This window comes from Heptranchias perlo, chromosome 15, assembly GCF_035084215.1.
Source record: "Heptranchias perlo isolate sHepPer1 chromosome 15, sHepPer1.hap1, whole genome shotgun sequence".
NCBI lineage: Eukaryota > Metazoa > Chordata > Chondrichthyes > Hexanchiformes > Hexanchidae > Heptranchias > Heptranchias perlo.
Window position 1 is genome coordinate 58,948,586 of NC_090339.1, and position 14,687 is coordinate 58,963,272.

Below are 14,687 nucleotides of genomic sequence, written 5' to 3' on the forward strand. Positions count from 1 at the left end.
TTGCAGGTATCAGAGAGTTACTATAGGGTGCAGTGGCACTGCACCATTGCTAAATTGTGTAGTGTAAATCCAAATACAGGGACTGACCCAATCCCAGAGACAAGTGAACTGAATTTCAACTCTGCTTTGTCCCAGAGTCAGGTTAGGGCCCTGACTCCACACTTGCAGCATAACCAGGGCCTCACTACGCACGGATGCTACCAATGTGGTCTCATTGTACCTTCTTCTTTTCACACACATTGAGACAGTGTCGGTTGTCCTTGATTGCAAAAAAAAAATACAGAAGCATTTCCCTAAAATTTCTAAAAATGTTCAAATTGATTTAGAAGAACTTAGCTGAGAGTGATTAAAAAAAAAACCTTGATATCAATCGCTGTGTTGGTGCAATACTCCAGTGGTATTTTTGAAAGAAAGAACTTGCATTTATATAGCGCCTTTCACAACCTCAGGACATCCTAAAACATTTGACAGCCAATGAAGTACTTTTGAAGTGTACTCACTGTTGTAATGTAGGAAACGTGGCAGCCAATTTGCGCACAGCAAGATCCCACAAACAGCAACTTGATAATGACCAGACATTCCGTTTTAGATATTGGTTGAGGAATAAATATTGGCCAGACAGGAGATTTGCCTCATCTCATTGATACAATACTGGCTTGTTGTGGGGTTTTTTTCCTGTCCATATATTAGCTTCACTTCTTTTTATTGTTTCATTTCTTGGCATCCGTTCGTTACTTTTTTTTCAGCTCTCATTCTCTTAAATTCCTTTTATTTTCTCTCTTGTCTACCAGCCGTTTGCAGAATTTTAATGTTGCCACAAGTTTAACAAGACGCAACAATTCAAAGCTTCTCAGTTCAATTGCGACACTTGCTGCTGATCAGGCAGGCAGTCATACAATTATTTTCCCCAGTGAATACAAATGCGGGACTGGGTGAGGAGAAAGCCCTATGCAAAACAGGGCCTGAGAATTACGGCACTGTGCTGAGGAGTTTGAGTGTGTTCCTGGTGCTGTTCTGTTTGCCAAAAAAGTTACTGAACCATCTTGGGAGAACAAAGCAAGGCCCAACCAGCTCTTAGTTACCATTCAGGAAAGTGTTTAAAGGCTTGAAATTCTTTTTTCTCTCTGCGAAATAATGCATCTATTTTCGGGCTGCAGTGAATGCTGCCCACAATTAGTGAGATGCAGCAAAAAGGAAAATTAACATCACATCCATTTTAACATGCTCCAATTCTGGCCTCTTGTGCATCCCTGACTTCCTTCGTCCCTGGAAGCTGTGGAATTCTCTCCCTACCTCTCTCTCCTCCTTTAAGATTTTTATCTGATTTACGCTCCTGTGAAGTGCCATGGGACTTTTTACTAAGTCGGAAGTTGTTAAAAGCCTAAAAAAAGTACCAAAATTGTTTCTAAAAATGCATTTTGTAAGTTTATAACCTTTGATTATTATTTTTCAAGGACACACATCTTGAGAGATATCCCTTACCTTCCAATTAAGATTCCGTTTGAGTTCAGGTGCCACATACAGCATCAACAGATTGTCCTTGTTTGCAGTGCATATTAAATGCTGAACAGTATCTTGCTTCTAACAGTCTGCTCCTTGGACAGGAGATATGTTTACTGTGCTACATAATAACGTTTTATGCACAGCCATGGCTCACTGATGTCAGCTAGGAAAGCATGAAAATCTAGATCAGAGAGGGTAATTGCTATGTAAATCATCACTGAATCATACCTGAATAGAACAGTCCCACTGGACAATACACTGATTGTACTATGCAATTCTCAGGAGCGCCCACCAATAAAACAAGAGGCCCGAGACAAGATAATATTTATTTGTAAGTGATTATTGTTGTGGTGAATGGGGCAAATTTGCATTCCGAATGAAAAAAATTCAGTGGAATTTACAACAACTTGCATTTATATAGCACCTATAACGTCCCAAGGTGCTTCACAGGAGCGATTATCGAACAAAATCTGACACCGAGCCACAGAAGGAGATATTAGGACAGGTGACCAAAAGTTTGGTCAAGGAGGTAGGTTTTAAGGGGCCTCTTAAAGGAGGAGAGAAAGGTAGAGAGGCAGAGAGGTTTAGAGAGGGAATTCCTGAGCTTAGGGCCTAGGCAGCTGAAGGCACGGCCGCCAATGGTGGAGTGATGAAAAACCGGGAGTGCGCAAGAGGCAAGAATTGGAGGAGCGCAGGGATCTCAGAGGGTTGTAGGGCTGGAGGCGGTTACAGAGATAGAATACATTATTGCTTGTGTGTTCCTAGATCATTGTAGTATTTCTGGAGTGTGTAGGTAGAAACAATGGCATTCAAATCAGCTGCTTTCCAACAGCAATTGTCTGGATGTAAACACTGAAGACCATCTTTCCTCTGGTCTCCGCTCCGGTGCTGCGTTACAAAGAAAGCCTTCGGTGTCAGCTGTGGCTCAGTGAGTAGCAGTCTTGCCTCAGGGTCAGAAGGTTATGGTTTCAAACCCCATTCTAGAGACTTGGAGCACAGGCTGATACTCCAGTACCGTACTGAGGGAGATGTTTGTGTCACAATTCTGGCATCGCAGGTTTTCACACACAAATATTTCTGGGTCACGTTTAAAAAAATAAAAGAGAAAACGAAAGCCTGTTTAAACTTGCAGAATAAGACCCTTTAATTAACCTCAAGATGTGCCTAATTGACCCCAGGATGTCTATATTTACAGCAATAAGATGTTGTGGTCATAATAGGACTGGTCAGCTTACACAGAGCTCCTGTGTAGTAGCAGAATAATACATTATTCTGCACTACCTAATATAACGCTCCTGTGCTTATAAAACTGCATAACCTCTGAGTTACCACAAGCACTGCCACAGGGAAAGAAAGAACTTGCATTTATATATCGCCTTTCACAACTTCAGGACGTCCCAAAGCACTTTACAGCTAATTAAGTACTTTTTGAAGTGTAGTCACTGTTGTAATGTAGGAAATGCGGTGGCCAATTTGCGCTTTAGCAAGGTCCCACAAACAATAATGTGATAATAACCAGATCATCTGTTTTTAGTGGTGTTGGTTGAGGGATAAATATTGGCCAGAACACCAGGGAGAAGTCCCCTGCTCTTCTTCGAAATAGTGCCATGGGATCTTTTATGCTCACTTGAGAGGACAGATGGGGCCTCGGTTTAACGTCTTATCAGAAAGTAATCAGTGAGATCCTTTTTTTCCTGAAGAACTAAATATTGTCCTTAGGAGCTCTCACTTCATAATCACTAAAAACAGCTTGTAGAAGTAGTCAGTTATATTTGTTCCTGCATTAACTAAATGCAGCAAATAATAATGTTGATTTGTACAAATGGGAGTTTAGCTCTGTCAGTGGGGGGGCCCGGGGAGGCAGCGGGCCAGATTATTTTTGTGGGTCACTCCTGCTCCTCCAGGACCCACAATGATAATTCAAGATTTACCTTTGGCCGGGCCTCTTCTCTTCCACCCCACCGTGGGACTGATTGGAGTGAGCACGGCCCAGGCTCCAACCAGTTCCCACCTAAAATGGCAACTGGGGTTCTACCTACACCATGGGAGCCCGATTTCCATATTAAAAGGGGGCCCATCGCCTGAATCAGGCGAATCACTTTGGACGCCTAGTGGTAGGACCCCTTTCAAAATGCCACCGGTCGCATCGCCAGTGTTAACAGAATTGGGGCGGGGGGGAGGTTGAGGCCAAGACCCCATTGTGAGGCTGTTAATGCCCCGTTAATGCCGGGCGAAGGGAGTCAAAATTGACCCCAAGGGGTCGTGGAAATCTGGAACTCACTCCCCCAAAAGGCTGTGGATGCTGGAGGCCACTTTAAATTTCCAAGACTGAGATTGATAGATTTTTGTTGGGTAACGGTATCAAGGAACATGGCTGGTAAATGGAGTTAAGGTACAGATCAGGCGTGTTCTAATTCAGTAGTGGAACAGGCTCGATGGGCTAATTGGCCTACTCCTGTTCCTAGACAGGCTATGGGTTCTCTACATGATTAGTGCTGCCCTTAATCCAGATCTCCTAAAAAGTTAAAGCACCTCAACATTCCTCTCCAATCCAAAATCTGATTTCACTACCAGCCACACATTGCTTCAATCCATGAAGCTCTTTGGAGGCATCTAGATTTCAATTCATTGTCTAAGGTGTTCAAATGCAAAGATATCCATAATTTGCTCAGCTAGAGTTGCTTTGAGATTTGTCCGCTGCCAGTCAATACAATTCCATTGGGGTCAAGTTAATGGAACATCTGTGCTCTACTTTCTGATTAGAGTTGCCAACCCTTCCAGGATTGTCCTGGAGTCTCCAGGAATTGAAGATTAATCTCCAGGAGCGAGCAACACCCGGAGAAATATCACACGGGCATTAAAAATAATATGTTTATTTCATTTTCTTTGAACATTTTCATTTCTTAGTTGTAGAAATATTGGGGATGGGGAAGAATGGCTGTTTGACTGATGGTCAAGATTAGTCCAATTGGGTAAGTGTTCGCTTTCCAATTGGCCGTGGGAAGACCATTTGCCTGGAGGATGGACCAATGGCGGGAGGTCATGTGATGAAACCTCCAGGAATAAACCCCACCAGAGTTGGCAACCCTACATCTGATGTACGAAAACACTCCATCTCATCCACATAGCTTAGAGCTAAATATCGATATGTAATGATTTAGAGCATTACACAGCAACATAACGAGATTATGATCTAGATCAAAGTCCCAATACTTGAGTTCTTTGTGAAAAAGGAAGTTTCCATGCGCCCAGTACACTTTACACTGTTATATATTAGAGTAAATCTAGTGGAACTGAAAGGCATTCATATAAAAAAAAATGGAAATCAACCTTTATTATATAGTCCAAAAATGTCATAATTTAATCTACAATAGGAGTGCATGATGTTTAAAGAGGTGTGGTGGACAATCATAGGAGCTCCGATGACAGTTGATTGATGATGATAATAATAGGTAAAATGTTATCAAACATGAGATAAGAGTATTTGTCATCATCCCCATAATTACACCTTTTTGGTGGTATAATTTATGCAAAAATGATGTTCGTTGTCCACTTGCATATTCCCAAAGACAAGAGCTTTTTAAAGTTCAATGGGAATGCCAAAACCAAAACTGCATTAATTAGCTAATCAAGTTTTAATAAGACCACTGCTAATCTGAAGTATTATTACCTCAAATTACCCCCCCTCCTACTTTGGTCTAAAAGCTGTAAAATACAAGGCAATCACCCTGGAGAGTTTACAGCTAAGTTGCCATAACAATCTTAAATTGCATTCATTCTGCCCCCATGTTGGGTAGATTTGGTCTTCAGTATTATACACTTCGTGCCTTTGGCTACAACAGCCTTTGCTAGTCTATCTGCCTCTTAAGGTCATGGCTGATTAAGTCCATTATGAGATATAAAGACAGCTAACAATCAGATAACCGCACTGTTACCAATGCAAGTCTCCATAAAATGAAGTACTTTTTGAGCTTATTTACTCCCTGCACACAATGACATTGATAAGAGTGTGCAAATACTTGGTAGATATTTTGGTCCAATGTGTTACTGCTTTTCTTCCAAAATTGTTGTCAAAAGCCCTAGTCCATTATGGTAATAATTCCAAAACAGGGAATAACAGGTAAATAAAATTAACTGGCCTAGCATACACCAGCTTTGGTTGAATGAAGATTTTGATATGAACAGAAACGATTATTGATTATAGTCTAGTGATTACTGTTGGCGATATTAACACATGGATGCTTAAAGCCTTTGTATGAATTTAGCCGTGTCATTAACCCACTTAAAGTAAATGGTTAACACGCATTAGCATCACCAGCAGTTAATACTAGGCATATATGTCTCAAGATCAGGAAAACAACCCTCAATAATAACTTGCTAAAAGTATCTGATCAAATACAGTATATTTTAAATATAGTCACTGTTTTAACCAATTTGCACACAGCAAGAACTCACAATCAGTAATGAGATAAGCAGCTAGTTAATGACTAGTTCATTTGTTTTTGGTGGTGTTGGTTGAGGGAGGAATGTTGGCCAAGAGTCCAGGAGAACTCCCTGCTCTTTTTCAAATAGTGCCATGGGATCATCTACCTCCTCCTGAGATGGCAGGCAGGACATCGGTTTAACGTCTCATCTGAAAGATGGCACCTCCGACAGTGCAGCACTCCCTCGGTACTGCACTGGCAGCGTCAGCCTAGATTAGGTGCTCAAGCCCCTACAGTGGGGCTTAAACCCACAACCCTTTGACCCAGAACTGAGACTGCAGTTACTGAGCCAAGGCTGACACTCTGAGTCAGTGTTAACACAGCCCACCCAGGTCGGAAACTGACACGATCGGATCGGCCGCCCATTTTCCACAACAGGAAGTAAAATCAGGTGGCGTGTAACATGAATGGCCAATCTGATTGGCCGGCTTCTCACAGGGCGAGTTAGGTTAACAATAACCCCCAATATCCTGAACGACTCTTAAGTCAAATTGAAAATAGACAAACTGCAGCCCTAGTAGAGCTCTTTCCAAAGATACTGTCATAAACCTGAACAGAATATGCTATAGTGTGGTCTGGCAAAGTTAATAATGGATTCCCGAGCCATTAATCATGACTTTTACTGGCAGTCAGACCGCCTGTCTTTTTAGATGAGTTTTGTCATTTTTAAAAACCAGCCCACCAGGCGGAACGCAGCAGAGTCATGGAGTGACCTTCTAACCACTAAGAACAAACAAGACCCTTCCAGTCGGCCTCTCAAATCCATACCCTCACCAGGCCAAAGAAAAGCCATTTTAGGGGAGGTTTTCCACTTATATAAACTGGCATCTTAAATCTCACCATTTTTTGATTTGTTTCAACGGCAATGAATAGAAACACTAATTACTTCCGTTTTCCTTTGGGGAGGCCTCCCAATATAGCACTTTCCTGGTCTCACCAGGAGAAGCACTGCTTATAATGCTTATTTCATAGCTCTCAGGTAGCTTAACAACTGCCCTGTGAAGTTTGTATTGAAAACTGTGTTTGAAATTCAATTCCTGCTTGGTTCTGTTCCTTATACTTGCAATGGTTTATTTGAACGGCACTGTTAAGAATTTCAATTTCCCACGAGGAGGAATGAAATACAGAGTCGGGCTGGTGCATCGGGATCTTTTCACCAGCTTGCTGCTCGTGTCCAAGGTGACTTTGCATCAAGCGTTACTCAGCTGGTTAAAGTATTGGTGAATGGAGTACATTATAAACTGTTTAACAGTCCTGAAGGTAGTGGGGTGGGGTGAGTCCATGGTCTCCAGTAGAAGCTATTCTCTAAGGTCAACAAGGTCAACCGTGCGCCATTTAATGCAACAATCAAAGACAATCCGCACCCCCCGCCAACCCCCAAATAGATATTCCACCGAGGGTTTTATCAGCTTCATTGTTGAATCAACTCCAACTCAGCGGACAGCTTAATTCCCACTTGGTCATTTTAATTTCCCTCAGCGGAAAAAAAAACTGTCACATCTTTCTCTCCGGGGCTCATTAACAACGGCCCCGACAAGATAGACAGATTTTCTTTACAAAAAGATGCTGTTAACCAATTTCACTCCTTTTTTTTTGGTGCGAGGGAGGGGGAGGAGGGGGTTGGGGGGGGGAGGTGGAAAACACAGAACAGCGCAGTAAGGAGAAAGCTGTTTCGCCTTATTTCCTGAATTTCCACCCCTTTCAGCTACCATTGACATTAAGCAGCAACGGAAAGCTTTGCCGTTTAATGCCAGCCTAGGAGATGCCTACAGGGATAATAATCCGGTGGGAGGCATTTAACTTAAATATACATCTTGAAAAATATATAACAAAAGCAAATTAACTTAACATTTTTTTGATCGGTCTAATCCATTCTCATATCTATAAGCTGTCTATAATAGATTAAGTCTTGCTTAGCACGGACTTCCTGTAAGCGTTACACTTACTTCCTGTCACACTTTAGCTGTCACACTTCAGACGTCACACTTTAGCGTATCCTCTGACTCACCATAAGCAATGCCACGGGAGATCTTCTAGTATATAAAAAGAACATAAAACAATTTTCAAATTAGGAAATAATGACAATAAGATCACTTACCTTTTCGTTACTTTATAGGGGTACGTTTTCTGACCCGTGTCCCCCTTTGGAGCGAGCGCAATAACATTAACCAAGGTGATATTGTAGAGCAGGCATTAAGCCATTTAAAATAAAATGGTTTTAATCCTGCCTGGAAGAAATTTTGGCTCCAGCACATCAAGCGATCGCGGATCAGGAAATCTACCCCGCAAATATTTTTTTTTAAATTTATGCCTGTAAAAACCGACAATGTCCATTTCGATCACAACCCACTCAATAATTGGCAGAGATGGCTTTACGTTACGGAGTCTTGCGTGGTAGAGAAGTTACGGCGGGAAGGCGATCGTCCGGAATGACGAAGGCACTGGCTCTATCTGCCACTCGTGACAATAAAGGAAAGCTGGCAGAAATCGGGCCCTTTGCTGTCACTTGGAAGAATGCTGTACGTGAGCGTTTGCCACATCCTGAGTGAAGGTGAATTGTCAACAAACATTTCCTGTGTCTGAGGCCTTTTTATGCCGGCTTTGACTTCAGTCAAAAAAAAAAGACAGCTACTGCTGAGAGATCAATACGACTAACTGTAGCGACATCCGAAGAAAGCAGCAAAGGACAGTTTCCTTTCTGTCACAAATGAAGCAGCCACGATTTGCCTAATGACCATTTACTCGAAGCACTTCCTTGACTGAAATACCTCAGTCCTGCCGCAATGACATTTGCAGAAGTAGGGTTTCATCCCAGTTGCTGAACTTAATCATAGAATCATACAGCACAGGATGCCATTCGGCCCATCGCACCTCCTTGAAAGAACGATCCAATCTGTCCCGCTCGCCCCTGCTCTTTCCCCGTAGCCCCGCAAATTTTTCCTTTTCAAATATATATCAATTCCCTTTTGAAAGTCGTTACTGAATCTGCTTCCACTACCCTTTCAGGCAGCGCATTCCAGATCATAACAATCTCGCTGCGTAATCATCAATAACATCAGATTAGTGGCTTTAGCTAGGCAGAGTAGCAATTCCGAGCTGATCCCTTTTTACAGCAGGTCTTTACCATCTGTCTTGCTGAGTCTTTCTGCTCAGCATGCGCGAATGATTAGTTGTTAAAACATATTTAAAATTGATACCATGTGGGGTTATCTATAAAGACCTGTTATGTTGCTAAATTCCATACACAAAAGCATTTTGCAAAGTGCAATCTCAGGCACACTTGGCGTTGAAAAGCCAAATGTGAGTAGACAAAAGATGTGTCAGGATATCTAAATGCCCCATGGATACAAACGTTCAAAAAAAAAACCCAGCTTGCAGATGACAAAGTGTCCTCAGCAAAAATGGCGAGAACTCTCAGCCACCGATTGGAATCCTAAATCTCAAGAGGCTTACATTCTCAGGAGCACCCACCATCCATTTAGTAAAGCTCAGTACTGAAAACAATAATCAAGTGCTTTTTGAGATTATAGCTGGAGTCACGATGAGCTCCGCAAACTCAAATAAGCCTCCCAGATAGGGTGCATGGTGCTTTGGTGCGCTCGTTGAGTCTTACGGGTTATACTGGCGCTTTTTGCATTGATGCGCAACCAAAAACCACTTTGCATCAACGTAAAAGTAGCAACATGACTGCGGCCTCTATTCCCTGGTTTTACACATCTTCACAGGGTCGTACAGTGAAGGAGGCCATTTGGCCCATCGTGCCTATGCCGGCTCTTTGAATTAGCTATCCAATTAGTCCCGCTCCCACACTTTTTCCCCATAGCCCTGCATTTTGTTCCTTTCAAGTATTTTTCCAATTCCCTCTTGGAAGTTACTATTGAATCTGCTTCCACCACCCTTTCAGGCAGTGCATTCCAGATCATAACAACTCGCTGCGTAGAAAAAAATCTCATCTCCTCCCTGGTTCTTTTGCCAATTATCTTAAATCCATGTCCTTGATTACCGACCCTCCTGCCACTGGAAACAGTTTCTCTTCAATTACTCTATCAAAACCCCTCATAATTTTTGCGCGGCTCTATTAATCCTCCCCTGAACCTTCCCTGTTCTAAGGAGGACAAAATCTGCCTCTCCAGTCTTGCCACATAACTATGGTCCCTCATCCCTGGTACCATTCTGGTAAATCTCCTCTGCACCCTCTCCAAGGCCTTAACATCCTTCCTAAAATATGGTGCCCAGAATCGGAGACAGTACTTAAGCTGAGGTCTAACCAGTGATTGCCTTTTCTGCTGTTATTTTCTGTTTGTAGGTAATACCCTTATCATACTTCATATACAACTTTACAACTTTCCGTGCATCAGTATGGTCATATTTGCATGTGGATGTGGGTGAAACCACCCCATGAGGTACAGACCTCAGGCTCAATTACTTTTATCCTGTATCTTTAATGAAGGCACTCTTTACTGTTGCTGATGCTGTGATATCTTTACAGGATCTCTGCACATAGCTAGGAAAAGTTATTTTTATTTATAGGCTGAATGTTATTAAAAACGAGCAAAATGTTATTACCCGGCAGCCTTTGTAAAAAAAAACCCAAAATGACCTCTGGAAATTATTAAACTTATGACAGAATGGAAAATCCTATTTTAAACCAAAACACAGAAAATCAATCAAATGTTAGGGCCTGTCTGGATAAATCGTTTGAAACTGTGCACATTGAATAGTTAAGCTTGTCCAAAGGACATTACAAAATATATTTGCACTTAATGTTTCTGTTATTGCACAAACGCTAACATTTTTTTTTGTGTCAGTAAACTGTTGATTTCTGAATTTCTGCTTTGTCGCTGTTTAATATGCAAGAGGACAGCAGCTTATGTGTATTTAGGTAAAGCATTACCCCCGAGTAACACATTGTTTGATCTTACAGATAACTACCACTTAAAGATCAAACAAATCTCTTGCGCCTTTTACAAGGCACTGCTAACCCTGGCCAAGCAAAGTAGTTCCACATGGGTAATATAAAACTCAGCCAAGCTGAGCCTAAGCAGGGGCAAAATATGGCGATATTCACTGGGCACAGTCAAAGGCAGGAAACTCCAAGTTAATAGAGAAAAGGTAGAATTAACTGTGACAGTGCATTTCACACGTTACATCCAACAACAATAACTTGCCTTTATATAACGCCTTCACCGTGCTAAAACGTCCCAAAGCACTTCACGGGAGCATTATTAAATAAAATCTGACACCGAGCCACATAAGGATGACCACAGTATGGTCACCACATAAGGTGGCCAAGTTTGGTTAAAGAGGTAGGTTTTAAGGAGCGTTTTAAAAGTGGAGAGAGAGGTAGAGAGGCGGAGCAGTTTCGGGAGGGAATTCCAGAGCTTAGGGCCGAGGCGGTTGAAGGCACGGCCGCCAATGGTGCAGCGATGTAAGCTGGGGATGCGCAAGAGGCAAGGATTGGAGGAGCGCAGAGATCCCGGAGGGTTGTAGAGCTGGAGGAGGTTACAAGAGATAGGGTGGGGCGAGGCCTTGAAGAGATTTGAAAACAAGGATGAGAGTTTTAATATCGAGGTGCTCCTGGACCGGGAGCCAATGTAGGTCAGTGAGCACAGGGGTGATGGGTGAACTGGTCTTGGTGCGAGTTAGGATACGGAGCAGCAGAGTTTTGGATGATTCATTCAGAACATCCTTTCTTTTTATTTTCTGCTGTTAACAACTGCGAGACGGCGCGGAGTTTAGAAGCTGTTTACAGTCAAAAACCACATTTGTAAATTTATAGAAGTTTTAGAAGCACAAATGTCTATCTCACCATTGTGGTGAAGTATACTGCAAGATGTCTTACTGCTCGATATCTCTACTTCCTGAATGAACACTTAACTCGTAAAATAACACTCCCCCTACAACAACAGAGAAGCCATTATGGACGGGAAGCCTGGCCATTATTAATTCTTTCAAACGCAAATCAATGACAAGGAATCATACCAGACCCAGGGGACAACAGGAGTAAAAATTTTAAAAAGATATTCCTGTCTTTTAATAAGGAGAAACAGTTTCCACTAGCGGGAGGGTCGGTAACCAGAGGATACAGATTTAAGATCATTGGCAAAAGAACCAGAGGGGCAGATGAGGAGAATTTTTTTATACGCAGCGAGTTTGCTGATCTGGAATGCATTGCTTAAAAGGGCGGTGGAAGCAGATTCAACAGTAACTTTCAAAAGGGAATTGGATAAATATGTGAAAAGGAAAAATTTGCAAGACTATGGGGAAAGAGCAGTGGGGAGTGGGATTAATTGGGTAGCTCTTTCAAAGAGCCAGCACAAGCACGATGGGCCGAATGGCCTCCTTCTGTGCAGTATGATTCCATGATTCTAAGTTTACAGAGGCTGCATCGGAACGATGAGAAGCTTCCTGCTTTTCATTCAATTTACCTTTTATCATACCTGTCTGTCATTATTGCCACAATGGTATTTAGTTTGGGCTGTTGTCAGGGAAGGACTTTAGGGGCTTATCTCCCAAGAATATCTATGCAGACCCACAGGCACACAGCACTTGTACATCAAATATTTTTTGGCAGCACTGAATGTGCAATTGAGGGTATCTCTAATGATGTTTTTATAGTCATGCTTTCTGGAGTTTATTATTTTAAGTAGAATTATTAAAGGGTGATGCAAAGCAGTAGCACGCCAGGCTCCCACAGTCCAACATGCTGAGGACCTGATCATAGACAGGCTCCCGGGAGCTGCTCTGCAATAATAAGATACACCCCTAGAATAATAGCCAATAACCAATAACCAATACCGGTCTTATGCACCTCCTAGCAATGAGTTGTAGAACAGGCAGCAGCTTGCAATCAGAATAGGTCATCTGCCCACCATCTCAGCTGGGGATTGGTCAGTGTAGGGTCAGCTGTGGCTCAGTGGGTAGCACTTTTGCCTCTACACTAGAATGTTGTGGGTTCAAGTCCCACTCCAGAGACTTAAGCATAAAATATAAGCTGACACCCGAGCGCAATACTGAGGGGGTGCTTCACCGTCGGAGGGTGCTGTCCCTCAGAAGGAGTGTTAAACCAAGGTCTCGTCTACCCTCTCAGGTGGAGGTAAAAGATCCTGTGGCACTATCTTGAAGAAGGAGCAGGGGAGCTCTCCCCAGTGTCCTAGGCCAATATTTATTCCTCAACCAACATCACTACAAACAGATTATCCGGTCATTATCAAATTGCTTGTTTGTGGGGACTTGCTGTGGATAAATTGGCTGTTGTGTTTCCTACATTACAATCATAACTAAACTTCAAAAGTACTTCATTGGCTGTAAAACAGTTTGGCATGAAAGGTGCCATATAAATGCAAAATCTTTCTTTCTTATGTTAAAGTACTACAATACGCTGATGCAAAAGCATTTTGTCTTTGCAAGTCCCACACCACAGAGCCTCATGGACCACATGTGAAGTCTAAATCAAGTTTCCAACAATTTGCATAATTAATCTTAAACTGCAGGTTCCAACAGATCTTGTTGTTCTGGATTTAGAAATTATCCACTATTGCGGTAACAGGACTAAGGATGGGTCCCTCTAAACCTCTGCACCCACAAAGTTCAAACAGGGCAAACCAGCGAGGAAGAAATTCCAGCACAAATAGAACTGCATCACCTGGGACTTTGTGGGTGGGAATGTCAAGGTACGAGGGTTGTAAATGGCCCATACTTTTTCTTATCCCTAACATAATACACCCCTGCATGGTGGCTTTTGTGACGCAGGAATGTGAGATATGCACCAGTGAGGGTGATCGTTTGCTTCTCGATAGCCCACCATGAGGAACGCTGGTGTAATATTTACAGTAGGCCTACTAACCCATCTTTTTTTTAAAACTGTGAGCAACTTGCAAAACGGAAATGTTATCAGTGGAACTCTGTAACCTCCTCCAGCCCTACAACCCTCCGAGAACTTTGCATTCCTCCAATTCTGGCCTCATGTGCATCCCCAATTTTCTTCGCTCCACCATTGGCGGCCGTGCCTTCAGCTGCCTAGACCCTAAGCTCTGGAATTCCCTCCCTAAACCTCTCTGCCTCTCTACCTCTCTCTCCTCCTTTAAGACGCTCCTTAAAACCTACCTCTTTGGCCAAGCTTTTGGTCACCTGTCCCAATATCTCCTAATGTGGTTCGGTGAAAAATTTTGTCTGATTAACGCTCCTGTGAAGCGCCTTGGAATGTTTTACTACGTTAAAGGCGCTATATAAATGCAAGTTGTTTGTTGTTTAAGTCGCGTCGTTGTGGATGATTTTATGTTGTCTAAATCTGGTGGTAGTGGGGGGGGGGAGATTTAGCTTTATTTTTAACTATATTTTAATATGATTTATAGCCTATGTTATATGGTAATTAAATCAAATATGGGGACCAAATTATTTAAGGTTGCCTATCTATGGAATGGCATTGAAGGGAAATACTGTAACTCTTTCCATCTGAAAGGGGATTTGAGTTAATTAATAAAACATTAGAAAATGTCCAAGTATTTGACTCTGAATCTGTTTACGACCGTTCAGTACAAATGTGCGCATTCTAAAGGAAAGCCATTCATATTCATTTAATCTAAAAGCTTCTGACTTCACTTATCAGCTAGCTCGCAGTAAATGGTAGGAAGACTGGGGAATCTAATTATAATCTTTTTTTTTCTCCCTCTCCCTGCGCTGATAAAAGTGCTTGGGCCA

At 42.3% G+C, this 14,687-nt stretch overlaps 1 protein-coding gene across 5 annotated transcripts in view; it reads right to left on the reverse strand.

Annotated features, from left to right (window-relative positions):
- Positions 1 to 14,687, reverse strand: part of aff2 (AF4/FMR2 family, member 2) — a 384,792-nt gene that overhangs the window by 322,320 nt on the left and 47,785 nt on the right. Inside the window, exon 2 of one of the 5 annotated variants that reach the window (XM_067997313.1) lies at positions 7,934 to 8,020. The exons of the other annotated variants lie outside the window; for them this stretch is intronic. The gene's annotated coding sequence lies outside the window, so the exon portion shown is untranslated. The remainder of the gene's footprint in view (positions 1 to 7,933; positions 8,021 to 14,687) is intronic. 5 annotated transcript variants of the gene reach the window in all.